Genomic DNA, 17,257 nt, shown 5'->3' on the forward strand with positions numbered 1-17,257 from the left:
GAAGTTTGACTACTTCCTTTCTAACCACTTCTTTCATGGTTGGGTTCAATCTCCTTTGTGGTTGACGAACTGGCTTTACATCATCAGTCATCAGAATCTTGTGAGTGCAAAAAGAAGGTCTGACTCCTCTCAAGTTAGAGAATGACTAGCCAATTACAGACTTATGTTTCTTTAACATATTCACAGGCTTTGTTTCTTCTTCAAGAGAAATTTTTATTGATAATCACTGGATATGTATCATTATCTCCCAAGAACACATACTTCAAGTTTGCATGAAGTTCTTTCAACTCCAACTTGGGACTAGCCACAGAGTTATCTTCCGGTTTCCTAATCAGCTCAACTGACTATTCTTCTTGTGCACTTGAAACATCAATTGAGTCTATGGCTTTCACTACCTTAGTAAGCAAATCATCATTCAATATTTCAAATGACTGTAGGATTTTGCAAACTGATCGTCAATGGTAGAAGGATTTGCTTCCTCAAAAATATTTTCCAACACTGCTTCCTCTATTACATCAATTTGGAAGCAATGCCCTCTATCTTTAGGATGTTTCATGGATTCAAACACATTAACTTTGAATTCACCATCATTGATGTCCTAGCAGTTGCTAAGAACGGTCTCCCCAAGATGAGAGGCATATTATCATCTTCTTCCATACTTAGTACAACAAAATCAACTGGAAAAATATAATCATTTACCTTTACGAGGACATCTTCCAACACTCCTTCTGGCATCTTGATGGGTCGATAAGCAAATTGGAGAGACATCAAGGTATATCTCATCTCCGTAATCCCCAAAGATTGTGCAAAAGAGAGGGGAATCAAGTTGACATTGGCTCCCAAATCACATAGATCTCTCCCTATTTTAACATTCCCGATCGTACAAGAGATACTGAACCTCCCCGACAATGGCGCCAAAAACTTGTTGCGAACACGGCAAGTATACCGGTCGTACAAGTAATAAAGTGATTAAGTAAGAGTATCGTTCCTACGAGGACTAAATTCAAGCAATAGTTTTGCCGTTTTTATCTAAGTTAGACAATTCAAAAGTAATTTCGCAAGTAACCAATATTTAATTAAAAATCAAATAAAGATGATAGTAAAAAAAATTAATTAAAAAGGTAATTTGGAATAAAAATTGAGTTTAAAATCAAGAATAAAAATTGTTGCCAGGATACACTTCACCTCCGATATTCTCTTATATTCCTATATTGTATTTTATAATTAACTAATTGGTTTGCTCAAACAATTCATTATTTCCCTATACATTAGTTGAACCCTAATGTCTTAGTGATTCCAACCCTTTAACCCAATAAGAATCCTAATGTCCTAGTAATTCCTCTTAAATTAAGCATTAAGCAAATTAATTATAAGTCTGCAATCTATGTAAGCCTATGTCTAGGTCATGCACAAATTGTTATTCTACCCTTGTCCAGATTAAAACCCCAATATGTCTATTATGAGTCATAACCCTCAAAGCCTTATAATTAGAATGGCCAGTTCTAATCAGGATATGGAAAAATTAACACAGGCAAAATAAAACTAACTAACTAATTAACTTATAAAAACAATACAGGAAATATAAAGAATTCACATTGAGTCAATAATCCCAACTACAAAATCAAATTAGCCAGACATATTCATGTATGACTTAAACAAATTCAAATAAATATTGTTCATAAACGAAAAAGAAAAGAAGAAGAAGAAGGAAGCTCAATGGTCTTCAGTCTTCAACTCCGGTGGAATCTTGATCTGCAGCGCGAGTCTCCAAGAATTCTCTCAATTCTCTGATCCTCACAAGTCGCTCCAGCCAAAGATGTTTTTCTCTGAGAGTCTGAGTCTCTATTTATAGACTTTGTGCCTTGCTTAGAAATCTTGATTATATCTGCATCGTGTATCTTGGGTCCAATCTTCTCGTATTCAGTCTGAGATACGTTACTGATTTTTCTCGTACCTCCCACGCTACTAGCGTGAATCAGTGTGGGAGTTTTGTTCAAGTTACTGGAAGTTCACGCTACTAGCGTGGTTCCCACGCTGTCAGCGTGGTTGGCTTGAATGTCTGGGGCTGCTAGCACGAATTCTACGCTAACAGCGTGGAGGTTCTGGATGAAAAAGTTCTTCTGGCGCTGTCAGCGTGACACCTACGCCCATAGCGCGGGGCTCCAGGTTTATGCTTCCAATTTGGGCTTCTTTTTGTCCTATTTTCCCACAAAATCATAAGGAAATCAGCTACACGATCTCTTATTGAGATTTATCAATTAAATAACAATTCTAGCCCTTTTATCCAAGATTGATCAAGATTTATTTCTCTTTATTGCTTAAAATCATATATATGCTGGAGGCATATCATACATAATCAACTAGACTTAGCCAAAGTCTAGCCTACGCCAAGTGTGGCCTCAAAATGCAAAAATGCTCTCCAACTCCATAAGCTCAACCAATGGGCCTCTTGCCCATAGCTCATGTCCCGCTACAACCACTTGAAATAATGCCCCATAACTCAGGGTGAGATATACAAATATATCTCAGTAACCCAGAGGTTCTAGAGGATCACTCTGCCCAATGGCTCACTCAGATGTAAATGTACAACAATGAATGATAACAAAAGGGATAAACCAAGGAATTTAGAGAAGCAGGGATGTAAAAGGAGAAATATACCATGATGCTGGAATGGTCATAGCCAAAACCACGCAACATCTGGCCTATTGGCCTCCGCATATAGCCTATGGGCTCTCATCCAAGAATGTGTTCCCAGAACATCATTCATGGCACCCTCCATCTGATACACTCGAGACATTCCTAGAGTGCTCCTCAACGGATAACATCTTTACGGCCCTAGGCCAACTGGAACTCCCTTACGGAGACTTATCCAGTGGAAGTCTGTAACATCCTAAGTACCAAATATATATATATATATATATATATATATATATATATATATATATATATATATATATATATACATATGCATAAGCATGTTATAATCATATCATTGAGATACAACTTCCAACCACTACCCCAATGGGTATGTGGAGCACACACGAGGATTAACCCTAGTACCAAGATATTACCTTCTTGAATCTCCCAAGCTTGGTAGCTTCAATGCAAGTTATACCGTAACTTTGTCCAACCAGAAATGCCTACACAATAGGTCATTTCTATATACATTAGCATCATAAAGACCACTTAATTGGTTATAAACTCAATCATGTAATGTTACACGATTACTTACCCAAATCCTTTTGGTCAAGGACCAAAGGCATTCCACCGAGCTCAATTTTCAAGGATCACGTCCGTAGGAGGCAACCTACAACGATCACACATAGGATCATTAATTCAATTGTGCATCAAGTTGAAATACAACGCAAGGAACTCCCCCCACACAAAAGCATCATTTCGGCCATAAGGCCATTTTACGCATATTATGTTGTTAATTTTATTTCAACGTTACTATGGCTTCCTAAGCCCATACAACACCATTTCAAGTCCACAACCTCCTTAAACCACAACTCAACATCATTTTTCCTAAATTTCCTCTTTTAGGCCAAAATCAACACCTAGGCACATCCAATGATTTTTTTTCCAACTCACACGCATCACACAATCACTCAACTTATTTAAACTTGGTTCAAACCATCATGACATCAATTATAACAACTTTGCATCATCCTTCCTTATTTTCCATTATATGGCCAAATTGTACATGCCCCCTCACCGAAGGATTTTCCATTCAATTCCACACATTCAACACACCATACAACATACAATTAACTACTACAACTACTCCACAACTCAATTTTCCAATTACACAACAATCCATTTTCACAAATTTACAAGTTCATCATCCAAATTTTCCTAAGTTACAAGAATTTCCCTCAATAAATTTTATGGGCTCAATCATTATAAAACATCATTCTAAGACACATTTACCTAATACACAATTTCAATTTGAGATCCCCAACTACATCAATCCAAGAACACATACCTTAGGTTTTCAAATTTCAATCTCAACATTCAACCAACAACAAGTGGTAAAACTTACCAAGAATCAAGGCCTAAGACTCTTCAAAGTAATACCCAAGCATTAGCTCAAGGAAACAACTCCAAGAACCCCCAAACACCTTAAAATTTTGTAGCCATGGGTAGGGTTTTTCTCTAAATTTAGAGGGTTTCAAGAGCTAACAATGGGTTGGTTGGATTTGGAAAGTTGTTTACTTAAATTTTCATGACAAACTTTGTTGATTTTGGTGGAAGATTGACGAAGAATCAAAGGCACAAAGTTTGCCCTCTTCCATGGAGGATTTTCTGCCAAGAAGAGAGAGAATGAAGGAGGAAGAGATTAAATAGTAATTAATTGCTTATGTGTCTTAAGCCACTTAAGTGGGTGGGTCCCACTTGTCACCTCGCTCAATAAATTATTTCGAATCTCCCATTTAAACTACCAATCTCAAAATAATTCCTAGACTATTTCTAAATTCCAAATTTTAATATTCACCAATGTCCTTTAATTGCCCTTGAGTAGTTGAATCCGAAGTTTTCCGGTTATTCGGTGAAATCACAGTTTTAAGCTGTTATGTGCATTGTGGGCACGTTTTCCCAAAAACACTAATTTTAATCAAATTTCATCAATAATCATAAATCCTGATCCTACATACCTTTTCCAACTTATTTCCAAGCCTATAGCTCAAATTTCATTTGTCACACTTTTCGGTGCAACTGTACCGCTATATTTTTTCTAGTAAAAACTATTCATCAAATTTTCAGAAACTTGCCTAACCACTCAATTTTTTGTTCTGAATCCATTTCCAGGGTTAGTGTTCCCATTTGAGACCTTATACTAATATTTCATTATCTAGGGTTACGTGGTTGGCAATTTACTGTTTTACCCTTTTTACGTATTTTGACTCAAAACCTGGTATTTTCACTAATTCTGCCCTTTAATCAATATTTTAACTATAATTATAGGTTTTAGAATTACGAGGTGTTATAGATTGAAAATCCTAATTATATAACATCAAAGTAGCGCCTCCTCTCCTTCTACGATAGAAAAGTAGCGTCTCTCTTAACTATAAATCCTAGTCTTGGTCACCCCTCTCTCTTCATCTCTTCCTCCATCGTTGCTCCTCTCACCTAACCTTAATACAACATTACAGTCTTGAGAAAATAAACTAAACACATGAAAGCGTCCACATTGCCACAGCCTAGCAAGCTTCCAAGGAAAGGAGGACTCAAGGAAAAAGTGTTTCTCAGAAGCAACCAAGAGGTTGCCGTGAGGATTACCGTTAGAGGGAGTCATCTTCTTTGATTCCTTCAAGTCAAAAAGGTATGAACTTTAAACCCTACATGTTTTAACGGGCAGATCCTAATACATGAGGTGCATAGATTGTCTATGCTTTGGCATCAAAGACAAAAAAATTTCACCCTCATGTAGGCGCATGTTGGGTGGTTTGCTGATGGTGGAAAAATATAAGTTCTGCTAGGGGACGTTCCTCTGTTCTTAAAGAACACAGATTTGTTCCCTTAGTTCCAACCCAAGTGCGCAAGTGCACGCATCAAGTAATAAAGGGAGTATTAAGGCCCAGATTATCGTTCCCACGAGGATATAATCCTAATTATTGTCTTAAGTACCTGTTTTATAAAGAATGAAAATGAGAAGAAAAGTTAGTAAATGAACTGTCTGGTCAAACATTCCTTACTGTCTTGACAACATTCCTCAGGAACAATAGGTTCAATCTGATGGCAAAACAATTACTCGCTGCGTTATGTGTGTGATCCTTCCTGTTTAAAAGAAGGTGAGATAGTAATCATTGGAGTTTGATAGATACAATATTAAATAAAGTAAAAACTACTAAAACATAAATAACTATAATCAAGAGACAATAGGATGGTGGTTTTAAAACAGTTTAACAGAAGGAACAGATTCACTGCTCCACTCTTAAATAGCTGTTTTCTCTGCTCAAGACCCAGCACTTTTTGGCTTTCTCCCAGTTTCTTATCTGCTAACTCTGATTCCTCAGCTCATGGACTAGATGGCTCACAAGTTTCCATATTCCTATGGCTCCGTTGACTCCAACAGGTACTTAGTACAGAACCTTAAAATGAACGAGTTGGCCCCTTATTCCTATAGTGACTAGTAGTGTTTTTGCCATGACACTACCTTCCCCCAATGGCTAAGCTGTCTGAAATTCCTTCCTTAAGGAAGTTCCTTCTCAGTATGTGTTCAATTTCCATTGATACACAATGAATATAGCTTACTTAGCCAAAGAAATCCAAAAAGCTTCAGTCAAGAGTTTCGAAAACAGTTCTTTAAGAGTTTTACAGTTTATCCGTTCCGCAGATAGTTTAGCTCATGGCTGATAGTTTAAACAAAATCATTCCAAACTGAAATCCCATAGACCCGAGATTCAGTTAAGAGATAACGAATGAAACGAAGAGAAAAACACTTAATTTAATTCAAAAGACAGTTTACAAAAGAAACAGAAAATGGAGAAAGATGGTCTGATGCTCGTGAGGAGTCTTAAGGGTTGATACAGAGAAGAGAAGATAGGTTGTCGATTGACTACAGTTACAACTTAAAATAAAACTAAGCTACTAAATACTACTACTAGGTGATCTCGTTCTTTTGGACTTCAAACCCTCCAGGATTTGATGATGTTTTTGTGTGTGGGTCATCTTATTTATAGATGGAAGAGGAGTGGCAATCTTGTAAATCCTTGTGAGCTGGTTGCTTGAATGAGGGGACGGGACAGTGGCAGCAGAGTATGGAAATTGCGCAGATTGCTGGATGGAACAAGATTTGGTGATGATTAGCCGTTGTTTGCAGTCCTTCCCATGCCTTGCTTTCTTTTTCAGCCAATGAGAACTCTTCATTCTCTGCTCTTCACGTTTCCTGCTGCTCAGTTGGTGCACCGCCTCTGCTTTTAGAAGACTTTAAATCCACGTTACGTGCAAAGTGTACATAGGTATTAAATGAGTGGAGCAGGTGCATTAAATGCGTCTCAGTTCGTTCCCCTTTTAATATATTTTAAAGGAATACGTTACCATATGTTCCCCCACTGTGTTTTTGTCACAAATGTGTAAAACAAGTGATTTTCATGCTGAAGTTGTGCATCAAATGAGGGAACGTGCGGTATTTTTCCATCAAAATGGGCCTAGATGGGAACGAATTTACGTCCCATCAAACACCCCAAAACTAAACTGTTGGTTGTCCTCAAACAACTCAGAAATATTGTATTGGGTTGCCCAACTTCAAAGAATAGCTCAACAGAAAGGAACTTGAGCCAGTGAGTAATTGATGGGACGTAAATTCGTTCCCATCTAAGCCCATTTTGATGGCAAAATACCACACGTTCCCTGAGCTGATGAGCAACTTCAGCATGAAAATAACTTGTTTTACACATTTGTGACAAAAACACAGTGGGGGAACGTCTGGTAAAGTATTCCTTTAAAATATATTAAAAGGGGAACGGACTGAGACGCATTTAATGCACCTGCTCCATTCATTTAATGCCTCTGTACACTTTGCAGGTGACGTAGGGTTAAAGACTTCTAAAAAGCAAGGCGGTGCACCAACTGAGCAGCTGAAAACGTGAAGAGCAGAGAATCAAGAGTTCTCATTGGCTAAAAACGAAAGCAAGGCATGGGCAAGTCTGCATACTACGGCTAATCATCACCAAACCTTGTTCCATCCAGCAATTTGTGCAGCTTCCATACTCTGCTGCCACCATCCTGTCCCCTCATTCAAGCAACTTGCTCCAAAGGATTTACAAGCTTGCCACTCTCCTTCCATCTATAAATAGGACCACCCTCATACAAAAACATCATCGAATCCTAGAGGGTTTGCAGTCCGAAAGGAAGAGATCACTTAGTAGTAGTTAGTAACTTTAGTTTAATTTTCAGTCGTAATTATAGTTAAGCGACAACCCCTCTTCCCTTCTCTATAAACAACCATCAAGACTCCTCACGAGCAATTACCCATCTTTCTCCATTTTATGTTTCTTTTTGTAAACTGTCTTTTAAATTAATATAAGTGTTTTTCTCTTCGTTCCAATCGTTATCTCTTGACTGAATCTCGGGTCTATGTGATCTCGGTTGAGAATAATTATGTTTAAACTATTAGCCATGAGCTGAACTATTTGTGGAACGGGTAAACTGTGAAACTCTTAAAGAACTGTTTTCAAAACTCTTGACCGGAGCTTTTTGTATTTCTTGGGCTGAGTAAGCTATATTCATTGTGCGCCAATGTAAATTGGGTACATACTGAGAAAGGAACTTCTATAAGGAAGGGATTTCAGACAGCTTAGCCATTGGGGGAAGGTAGATGTCATGGAAAAAACGCTACAGGTCACCTTAGGAATAAGGGGCCAACTCCTCCATTTTAAGGTTCTGAACTAAGTACCTTTTGGAGTCAAGGGAGCCATAGGAATATAGAAACTTGTGAGCCATCTAGACCATGAGCTGAGAAATCAGAGTTGGCAGGAAAAGAAACTGGGACGAAGCCAAAAGGTGCCAAGTCTTGAGCTGAGAAAACAACCCCTTTAAGAGTGAAGCAGTGAATCTGTTCCTTCTGTTAAACTGTTTTAACCAACACCTTGTTGTCTCTTGATTATAGTTATTTATGTTTTAGTAATTTTATTTTATTTTATTTAGTACTTATAAAAACTCAAATGATTGTTATCTCACCTTCTTCTAAACAGGAAGGATCACATACATAACGCAGCGAGCAACTGTTTGCCATCAGGTTGAACCTACTGTTCCTGAGGAACGTTGTCAAGACAGTAGGGAACGTTTGACCAGACTGTTCATTTACTAAGTTTTCTTCTCATTTTTACTCTTTATAAACAGTGATAAAACAATAATTAGCACTCTATCCTCGTGGGAACGATAATTTGGGCATTAATACTCCCTTTATTACTTGATGCGTGCACTTGCGCACTTGGGTTGGAACTGAGGGACGAATCTGTGTTCTGCAAGAACAGAAGAACGTCCCCTATCAGAACTTATATTTTTCCACCATCAACAAACCACCCAACAAGTTTTTGGCGCTGTTACCAGGGATAGAAACACTAATTGTTGTTCTTATCATTGTTTTCTAACACATATACTGTATATCTGACTTTACTTTTATATTTTATTCTTTATCACTGAATCTGCTGTGCATATATATGCCCTGTGCTATTGGTTTATGAGTGAAGAGTTTGAAACAAACTCTAGCCACTCCATTGAAGTACCTGAGTTTCTCTTTGATCCTGAGCCAGAACGCACACTCCATAGGAGAAGAAGGAACCTCAGGGAAAGATTTCTTGAAAACATGGCTGATCACAATAATAACAATGAAGAGGTTCCCCCTGAACATAACTTCAGAACTTTGGCTGCTTCTTTCAGGAACAGACTAGATAGGGGAGAAATCCTTCCCCCTATAGCACCAAATTTTGAATTAAAACCTATCATGTTCCACATGATTAGGGAAGCAGGGGTCTTCAATGGACTACCTGCAGAAGATCCTTACATACACCTCACAACATTCCAAGATATTTGTGATAATTTTAAAGCCGAGGGTGTAACAGAAGAGAGCATGAGAATGAGGTTGTTCCTTCACTCCTTAGGTTTAAAAGCAAAAACATGGATGAAAACTCTCACCCCTGGGTCAATCCACACATGGGAAGAACTCTCTAACAAGTTCATAGAGAGGTTTTTCCCAATGTCTCGACAAGCTGGTGTTAGACCAGAAATCTCTAACTTCAGAATGTTTTATGGAGAAATTCTCTATGAAGCATGGGAGAGATACAAGGACATCATAAGAAAATGTCCAAACCATGGGGTAGAAAGTTGGGGAGTATTACAATCTTTCTATAAAGGACTTGATCATACTTCACAGTTTCACTTAGATTTTGCTGCAGGAGGATATTTTTTTACAGGAACACTTGAATCAAGATATGAAATCATAGAAGGGACTGCTGAAAGATGTCTCCAATGGCCAATAGATAGAGTGAGCCCAGTAAGGAAGCCAGGCATGCTAGAACTAGATAAACAAACAGCCATGGAAGCCCAGCTGGCATCACTCATGAATGAAGTGAAGAACCTGAAAGCTGACCAAGCAGCACCAAGGATGGATGTCTTACAACTCACAGCAGCTGAACCAGAACCATGCTCAGCCTGTGGTGACCTTCATGACTAAACAGACTGCCCATCCACTGCATTGGTGTGTTATGCAGAAAATTTTGGCAATAGAAACTTCACCAGAGACAATCAACAAGCAGGACGAAATACATATTCAAGCCCTGGAGGAACTATCATTAAGGATCAGAACCACAACACCCAATAGAGGCCACCCATTAACCAGAGACCATTCAACAATAATCAGCAGCAGTATCAGTAAGGTAGCAGTAGTGGAATGTTTGAACAACGGAGAAACAACTACGTTCTGTTCCACAAAAATGACCAACGCATCAACACCCTGGAAAATTATGTCAAGGAATATGTCACCAGGAATGATGCAGTGGTCAGGAACATTGAGTCCCATCTAGGGCAGATTGCTGCCAACCTTCAAACTAGAACACCAGGATCACTACCAGGGGACACTGAGGTCCCCTCAACCAATTCTGAAACCCCTTGAGAGGTAAGTACCATGTCTAGCTAAAGACATTAAACTAAGCACTGACTGGGAGGCAACCCAGTAGATACATTTGCTCTCTGACAAAGAGCAAAGTTTTGGGGTGGTTATCCATAACCACATAGCTCCCAAAAAGGAGGGAACGTCTGATGTTCCTCTCCAAAAAGTTCAAATAAAGTACATTCCGTTCCAGGAACGTAGTTTTGGGGTGGTCCCTGACCACACAATCCCAAAATAAAAAAAAATATATATATATAGATATAATTATATGTTTTGATATATGTTCATTTAGATTTATTAAATAATAGGTGATAGGTTAGTACGTCCCCTTTTCCTTACTCAGTACTCACTATTGCATGTTTTCTTATTATTTATTTCAGTTATTTATTTATTTATTAGTTAGGAAAAGACAAAGGGAACGTTCCCTGAGTTAGGAGATAAGAGTGACTGGGACACTTGTCCCTGCTGAGTCACTTAAAAAGATACCCAACCATATCCAATTTGCATTCATTGCAATTCTTGGAAACGCGTGCAGAAAAAGCAACCGTCTCCTCAGTCATTAAGACAACTGCACCCTTTCCTTTTCCCTCTCTCCCACATCTTAACCTAAACCATTCCATCTTCTCATACTCATCCCATCAGTAACTGGTCACCTACTGCTGACCACTCGTTTTGTAATGTCCCCATTCCACTACATCTTCAATCTCCTCTCCTTAACCTCCATGTCCCAGAAACCTTTCATTTTCGCACCCACAGTCTATTTAAACTGGGTCTCTGATTTCTTCAAGTTCTACTACTTCCATTCAACTCAGAACCCTTTTATCCCTCCTGCATTTGTGCCCTAACTCCCTTTCTGAACAAAATGACTAAGCTTTCGTTTAAAGTGACCCCTGTAGCCAACCGCGGCGAAGAACCAGAGCTCGCTGAACCCACCATCATTCTGTACCCAGAAAGGAACATTTCTCTGCATCAAGACAAGGTGGTTCTGCTCCCATTTGTGAAGAAATCACTGGACAAACTTCGGTGGTCTCTTTTCGCCACTGATGACCGTGAGTTGAACTTGAACTGGGTGGGAGAATTCCTATACCAGACGAGGAGGCTGCCCGAAGAGGAGGCACCTGATGTGGTCACAGTGAGGGGGAAAACAAGTATCATTTCCCCCGCTGATGTCCAGGAAGTACTCCACCTTCCATCCGTCACCAACTGTCCATACCAGGAGAATTTGGATAGTAGGGAGGTGTACAAATTTTAGAAGGATCTGAAGCAGACAGTAGCCCTGGACAATCCCAACTACTACAAAGGGTCCCTCTGCAAGGGGAGCATGAAGGACATAGCCAGGTTCTGGGCACTGTTTTCCAACTCCAACATCACCCCCACCTCTCATGAAGCCTCTGCTAGCTGGGGACTTCAAGTTCAAATTTACTGCATCATCAAGCACATCCGTTTTGATGCAGTAACCCTCATCTACAACAGCTTGCAGAGGGACATAAGGAAGACTAAGGTCTTCCTCCCCTGCCTCATCACCAAACTCTGCAGGAGAGCTGGTGTAGAGGAACACCCAAATGACACCAGGAAGGTGGCATCTGTCATTGATGCTAAGACCTGGAACGGTCTTAAAAGCACATACATTGACACCACCCAACCTATTCCTGCCAATCTCAGACGTTCCCCCACCAGAGATATTGAGGAGGAAACATCTGTGGCCTCACTAAAGGAGACCACCAAGACCACCCCTTCAAAATCCTCTTCCTCTGGTCACCATCTGGCCAGAAGAACCATCCCTCCTCCTACCAAGGTGAAGAAGGATTCCCCTGTTGCTACTGATGGCAAACAGGGCAAGAAGAAATCTCCTGCGAAGGCTCCCCCACGAAAAGGGGAACGATCAAGTCAAAGGCTGAAGAGAGCCTTCAGCACCAGCAAAAAGGCAAAGGAAGAAGGGATGGCAGTTCCTCCACTGATGGGGGAACATATTAAAGCAATACCCTCATCATCCAGACCACCAGAGGATGAGCCCATGCACGCACCTGAAGCACCTTTGACTGCTGGCAGCAGCCAACAGCAAAACCAGCAGCCGTCCTCCTCCCCTGCTACAGCAATCCTTCTCCCAGCTATAAAGAAATCACAAATTGGGATTGCTGAGATTTTTGAGACGATGGGGAAGAAAATAGAAAAGCTATTGCCAGCAAGGCAATCCGTTCCCCAGATTAACATTACAAGCACCAATGAAGAGCTGAAAGCTCTAAAGGACGGATTGAACCAATTCTCTTCATCCTTCAACCAATTCCAGGAACAACAGAAGGTAGAAAAAGAACAACAACTCAGCATCATCAAGACCAACATCCAAGAAGCCAACACTGCCTCTTATGCATCCGCACTCAAGGCTGTCAAAGAAGAAATCAGAAGAGCATCTTACTCCCTGATACTCTCAAACTCTCTGCATAACCATAGAGCTGAACTCCTGCTGAACAAGCTCCTCCTCAAGCATGCTGAAGAAAGGAAAGAAACCAAGGAAGCCCTCAGGGCTTTTGGAACATAATTGGAGAAGAAAATTTATCATCTGGAGATGAGACTGATAGATGTTAATAATGTGATTGACCACATTCGCCATGGCAGAACAATGATGAGGTCCACCATCAACTCCCTGGTTGCAATCATCAGCAATCTACTGAAAGATGCTGAGAAATGGCTCCCTGAAAATGAAGTTCTCAGGTTAAAAGACCTGCTTAGGAGGAGACCATCGACACAGGAAGAAGTTGATGAAGCAAAAGAAGCTGAGGCTGCAAAAAGGAACCCTTGGGACAGGACACCCCCACAATGAAAAGGAGAAAAACCCTCCTATTTATCTTAGCTTAGCTTATTTTCAATTCTATTTTTAATTTGTTTTCTGTCCGTTTCCTTTGTAATTGATCTTTTTGCAATGAAAAAGACTTTTTGATCAAACTGTTTGGTATCTACATACATTTCAGTTATAGTATTAAGATTGCCCAATATTTTCTGATTAACTCACATACATGGAACACAAAGTCACTGACTAATCATGCTTGATCTTTCTCTGAGTATTCAGATTAGAAAAATGCAGAGAATTTAATCCTCAGATTTTTTAAAGAAGCTGATCTGTGTGAACTCAAGCTGGTAAGGAACGGAAAAAGGCTAAACACCCACTTCTGAGAGCGTTCCCAAGGTGTAACCACAATGAAACTTCTCAACTTGCCTTAATGCTGTAAGTACTACTGAAGAGCGGATGAACTCCACTGCCAAGGACCAAACAGAATCACACACTCACCTCACATTCATCATACACCCCCTGGTCAACCAAAAAGAACAAGGAACAGATCCAAAAATGAATTAAAAGGACAGAAGAAAGACAAGCAAAGCAAAAGAGGAACAACCATTCAAAAGAATTCAAAAGCTATCAGAAAACCTTCCTCCAAAGGGGAAGAAAAAGGTATAAGAAAATGTGTTCTTTCAATAAGAAAAAGTCCAAATTCAAAAGCACAAAAGATAACATTCCTTGATCCCACAAGTCAGACCATCATCATTCCACACTTCCATACACTCATCCATCAAAGGTCCTTGAAAAGGGAAGACAGATGTACTTCATAGGAACGCAGCAGAAAGGCAAGTTCTGAAGAATCACATCCAGGAATGGACAGAGCAAATACCAACCCTTGAGTGACAGTGAGATAAAAGATCAGCAACCTTCACTGACCTGGGATTAAATTCTTCCTACCATTCAACTATGAAGAGTAGCTCATTTTCTGAAAAGTTCATGATTGTTCACTGGCTCAAGTTCCTTTATGCTGAGCTATTCTTTGAAATTGGGCAGCCCAATACAATATTTCTGAGTTGTTTGAGGACAACCAACAGTTTAGTTTTAGGGTGTTTGATGGGACGTAAATTTGTTCCAATCTAAGTCCATTATGATGGCAAAATACCACACGTTCCCTCAGCTGATGAGCAACTTCAGCATGAAAATCACTTGTTTTACACATTTGTGACAAAAGTACAGTAGGGGAACGTCTGGTAAAGTATTCCTTTAAAATATATTAAAAGGGAAACGGACTGAGACGCATTTAATGAACCTACTCAATTCATTTAATGCCTCTGTACACTTTGCAGGTGCCGTAGGGTTAAAGACTTCTAAAAAGCAAGGCGGTGCATCAACTGAGTAGCTGAAAACGTGAAGAGCAAAGAATCAAGAGTTCTCATTGGCTAAAAACGAAAGCAAGGCATGGGCAAGTCTGCATACTATGGCTAATCATCGCCAAACCTTGTTCCATCCAGCAATTTGCGCAGCTTCCATACTCTGCTGCCACCGTCCCGTCCCCTCATTCAAGCAACTTGCTCCAAAGGATTTACAAGCTTGCCACTCTCCTTCCATCTATAAATAAGACCACCCTCATACAAAAACATCATCGAATCCTGGAGGGTTTGCAGTCCGAAAGGAAGAGATCACTTAGTAGTAGTTAGTAACTTGGTTTAATTTTCAGTTGTAATTATAGTTAAGCGACAACCCCTCTTCCCTTCTCTGTAAACAACCATCAAGACTCCTCACGAGCAATTACCCATCTTTCTCTATTTTCTATTTCTTTTTGTAAAATGTCTTTTAAATTAATATAAGTGTTTTTCTCTTCGTTCCAATCGTTATCTCTTGACTGACTCTCGGGTCTATGTGATCTCATTTGAGAATAATTATGTTTACACTATCAGCCATGAGCTGAACTATTTGTGGAACGGGTAAACTGTGAAACTCTTAAAGAACTATTTTCAAAACTCTTGACCGAAGCTTTTTGTATTTCTTTGGCTGAGTAAGCTATATTCATTGTGCGCCAATGTAAATTGGGTACATACTGAGAAAGGAACTTCCATAAGGAAGGGATTTCAGACAGCTTAGCCATTGGGGGAAGGTAGATGTCATGGCAAAAACGATACTGGTCACCTTAGGATTAAGGGGCCAACTCGTCCATTTTAAGGTTCAGAACTAAGTACCTGTTGGAGTCAAGGGAACCATAGGAATATGGAAACTTGTGAGCCATCTAGACCATGAGCTGAGGAATCAGAGTTGGCAGGCAAAGAAACTGGGACAAAGCCAAAAGGTGCTAAGTCTTGAGCTGAGAAAACAGCCCCTTTAAGAGTGAAGCAGTGAATCCGTTCCTTCTGTTAAATTGTTTTAACCACCACCCTGTTGTCTCTTGATTATAGTTATTTCTGTTTTAGTAATTTTATTTTATTTTATTTAGTACTTACAAAAACTCCAATGATTGTTATCTCACCTTCTTCTAAACAGGAAGGGTCACATACATAACACAGCGAGCAACTGTTTGCCATCAGGTTGAACCTACTGTTCCTGAGGAACGTTGTCAAGACAATAGGGAACGTTTGACCAGACAGTTCATTTACTAACTTCTCTTCTCATTTATACTCTTTATAAACAGTGATAAAATAATAATTAGCACTCTATCCTCGTGGGAACGATAATTTGGGCATTAATACTCCCTTTATTACTTGATGCGTGCACTTGCGCCCTTGGGTTGGAACTAAGGGACGAATCTATGTTTTGCAAGAACAGAAGAACGTCCCCTATCATAACTTAGTTTTTTCCACCATCAGTAAACCACCCAACAAATTTTTGGCACCGTTGCCAAGGATAGAAACACTAATTGTTGTTCTTATCATTGTCTTCTAACATATATACTGTATATCTGACTTTACTTTTATATTTTATTCTTTATCACTGAATCTGCTGTGCATATATATGCCCTGTGCTATTGGTTTATGAGTGAAGAGTTTGAAACAGACTCTAACCACTCCATTGAAGTACCTGAGTTTCTCTATGATCCTGAGCCAGAACGCACACTCCATAGGAGAAGAAGGAACCTCAGGGAAAGATTTCCTGAAAACATGGCTGATCACAATAATAACAATGAAGAGGTTCCCCCTGAACAGATCTTCATAACTTTGGCTGCTCCTTTCAGGAACAGACCAGATAGGGGAGTAATCCTTCCCCCTGTAGCACCAAATTTTGAATTAAAACCTATCATGTTCCACATGATTAGGGAAGCAGGGGTCTTCAATGGACTCCCTGCAGAAGATCCTTACATGAACTTTTCAAAAACTAAGCTATTCTCCATAGTTAAACAGTAAGAGAATTCTGCTCCAAGATAAGTGAAGGTTGCTGATCTTTTATCTCACTGTCACTCAAGGGTTGGTGTTTGCTCTGTCCAGTCATGGATGTGATTCTTCAGAACTTGCCTTTCTGCTATTTTCCTATGAAGTACAGCTGTGTTCCCTCCCAAGGATCTTTGATGGATGAGTGTATGGAAATGTGGAAGAATGGTGGTCTGACTTGTGGGGTCAAGGAACGTTTGCTTTTGTGCCTTTGAACTTGGACCTTTTCTTTTTGAGGGAACACCTTTTCTTGTACCTTTTTCCTCCTTTGGAGGAAGGTTTTTTGATATTTTCTGAATTCTTTTGAATGGTTGTTCCCCTTTTTTTCTTTGTTTTTCTTTCTTCAGTCCTTTTAGTTCATTTTTGAGTCTGTTCCTTGTCCTTTTTAGTTGACCAGGAGGGGTATGATGGAGTGAAGGTGAGTGTGTGGTTATGTTTGATCCTTGGTAGTGGAGTTCATCGGTTCTTCAGTAGTAC

General features: G+C 39.6%; 1 non-coding gene across 1 annotated transcript; it reads right to left on the reverse strand.

Annotated features, from left to right (window-relative positions):
• Positions 1-9,715: 9,715 nt before the first annotated feature.
• On the reverse strand, positions 9,716-9,822 carry LOC133301149 (small nucleolar RNA R71). Its single transcript, XR_009750145.1, has one exon. It is a non-coding gene; the product is annotated as a small nucleolar RNA R71 (small nucleolar RNA).
• Between the last annotated feature and the right edge of the window lie 7,435 nt (positions 9,823-17,257).

Source organism: Gastrolobium bilobum, unplaced genomic scaffold, assembly GCF_033153095.1.
Source record: "Gastrolobium bilobum isolate Gb01-03AN ecotype WA unplaced genomic scaffold, APGP_CSIRO_Gbil_v1 utg30690, whole genome shotgun sequence".
In the NCBI taxonomy this organism is placed as follows: Eukaryota; Viridiplantae; Streptophyta; class Magnoliopsida; order Fabales; family Fabaceae; genus Gastrolobium; species Gastrolobium bilobum.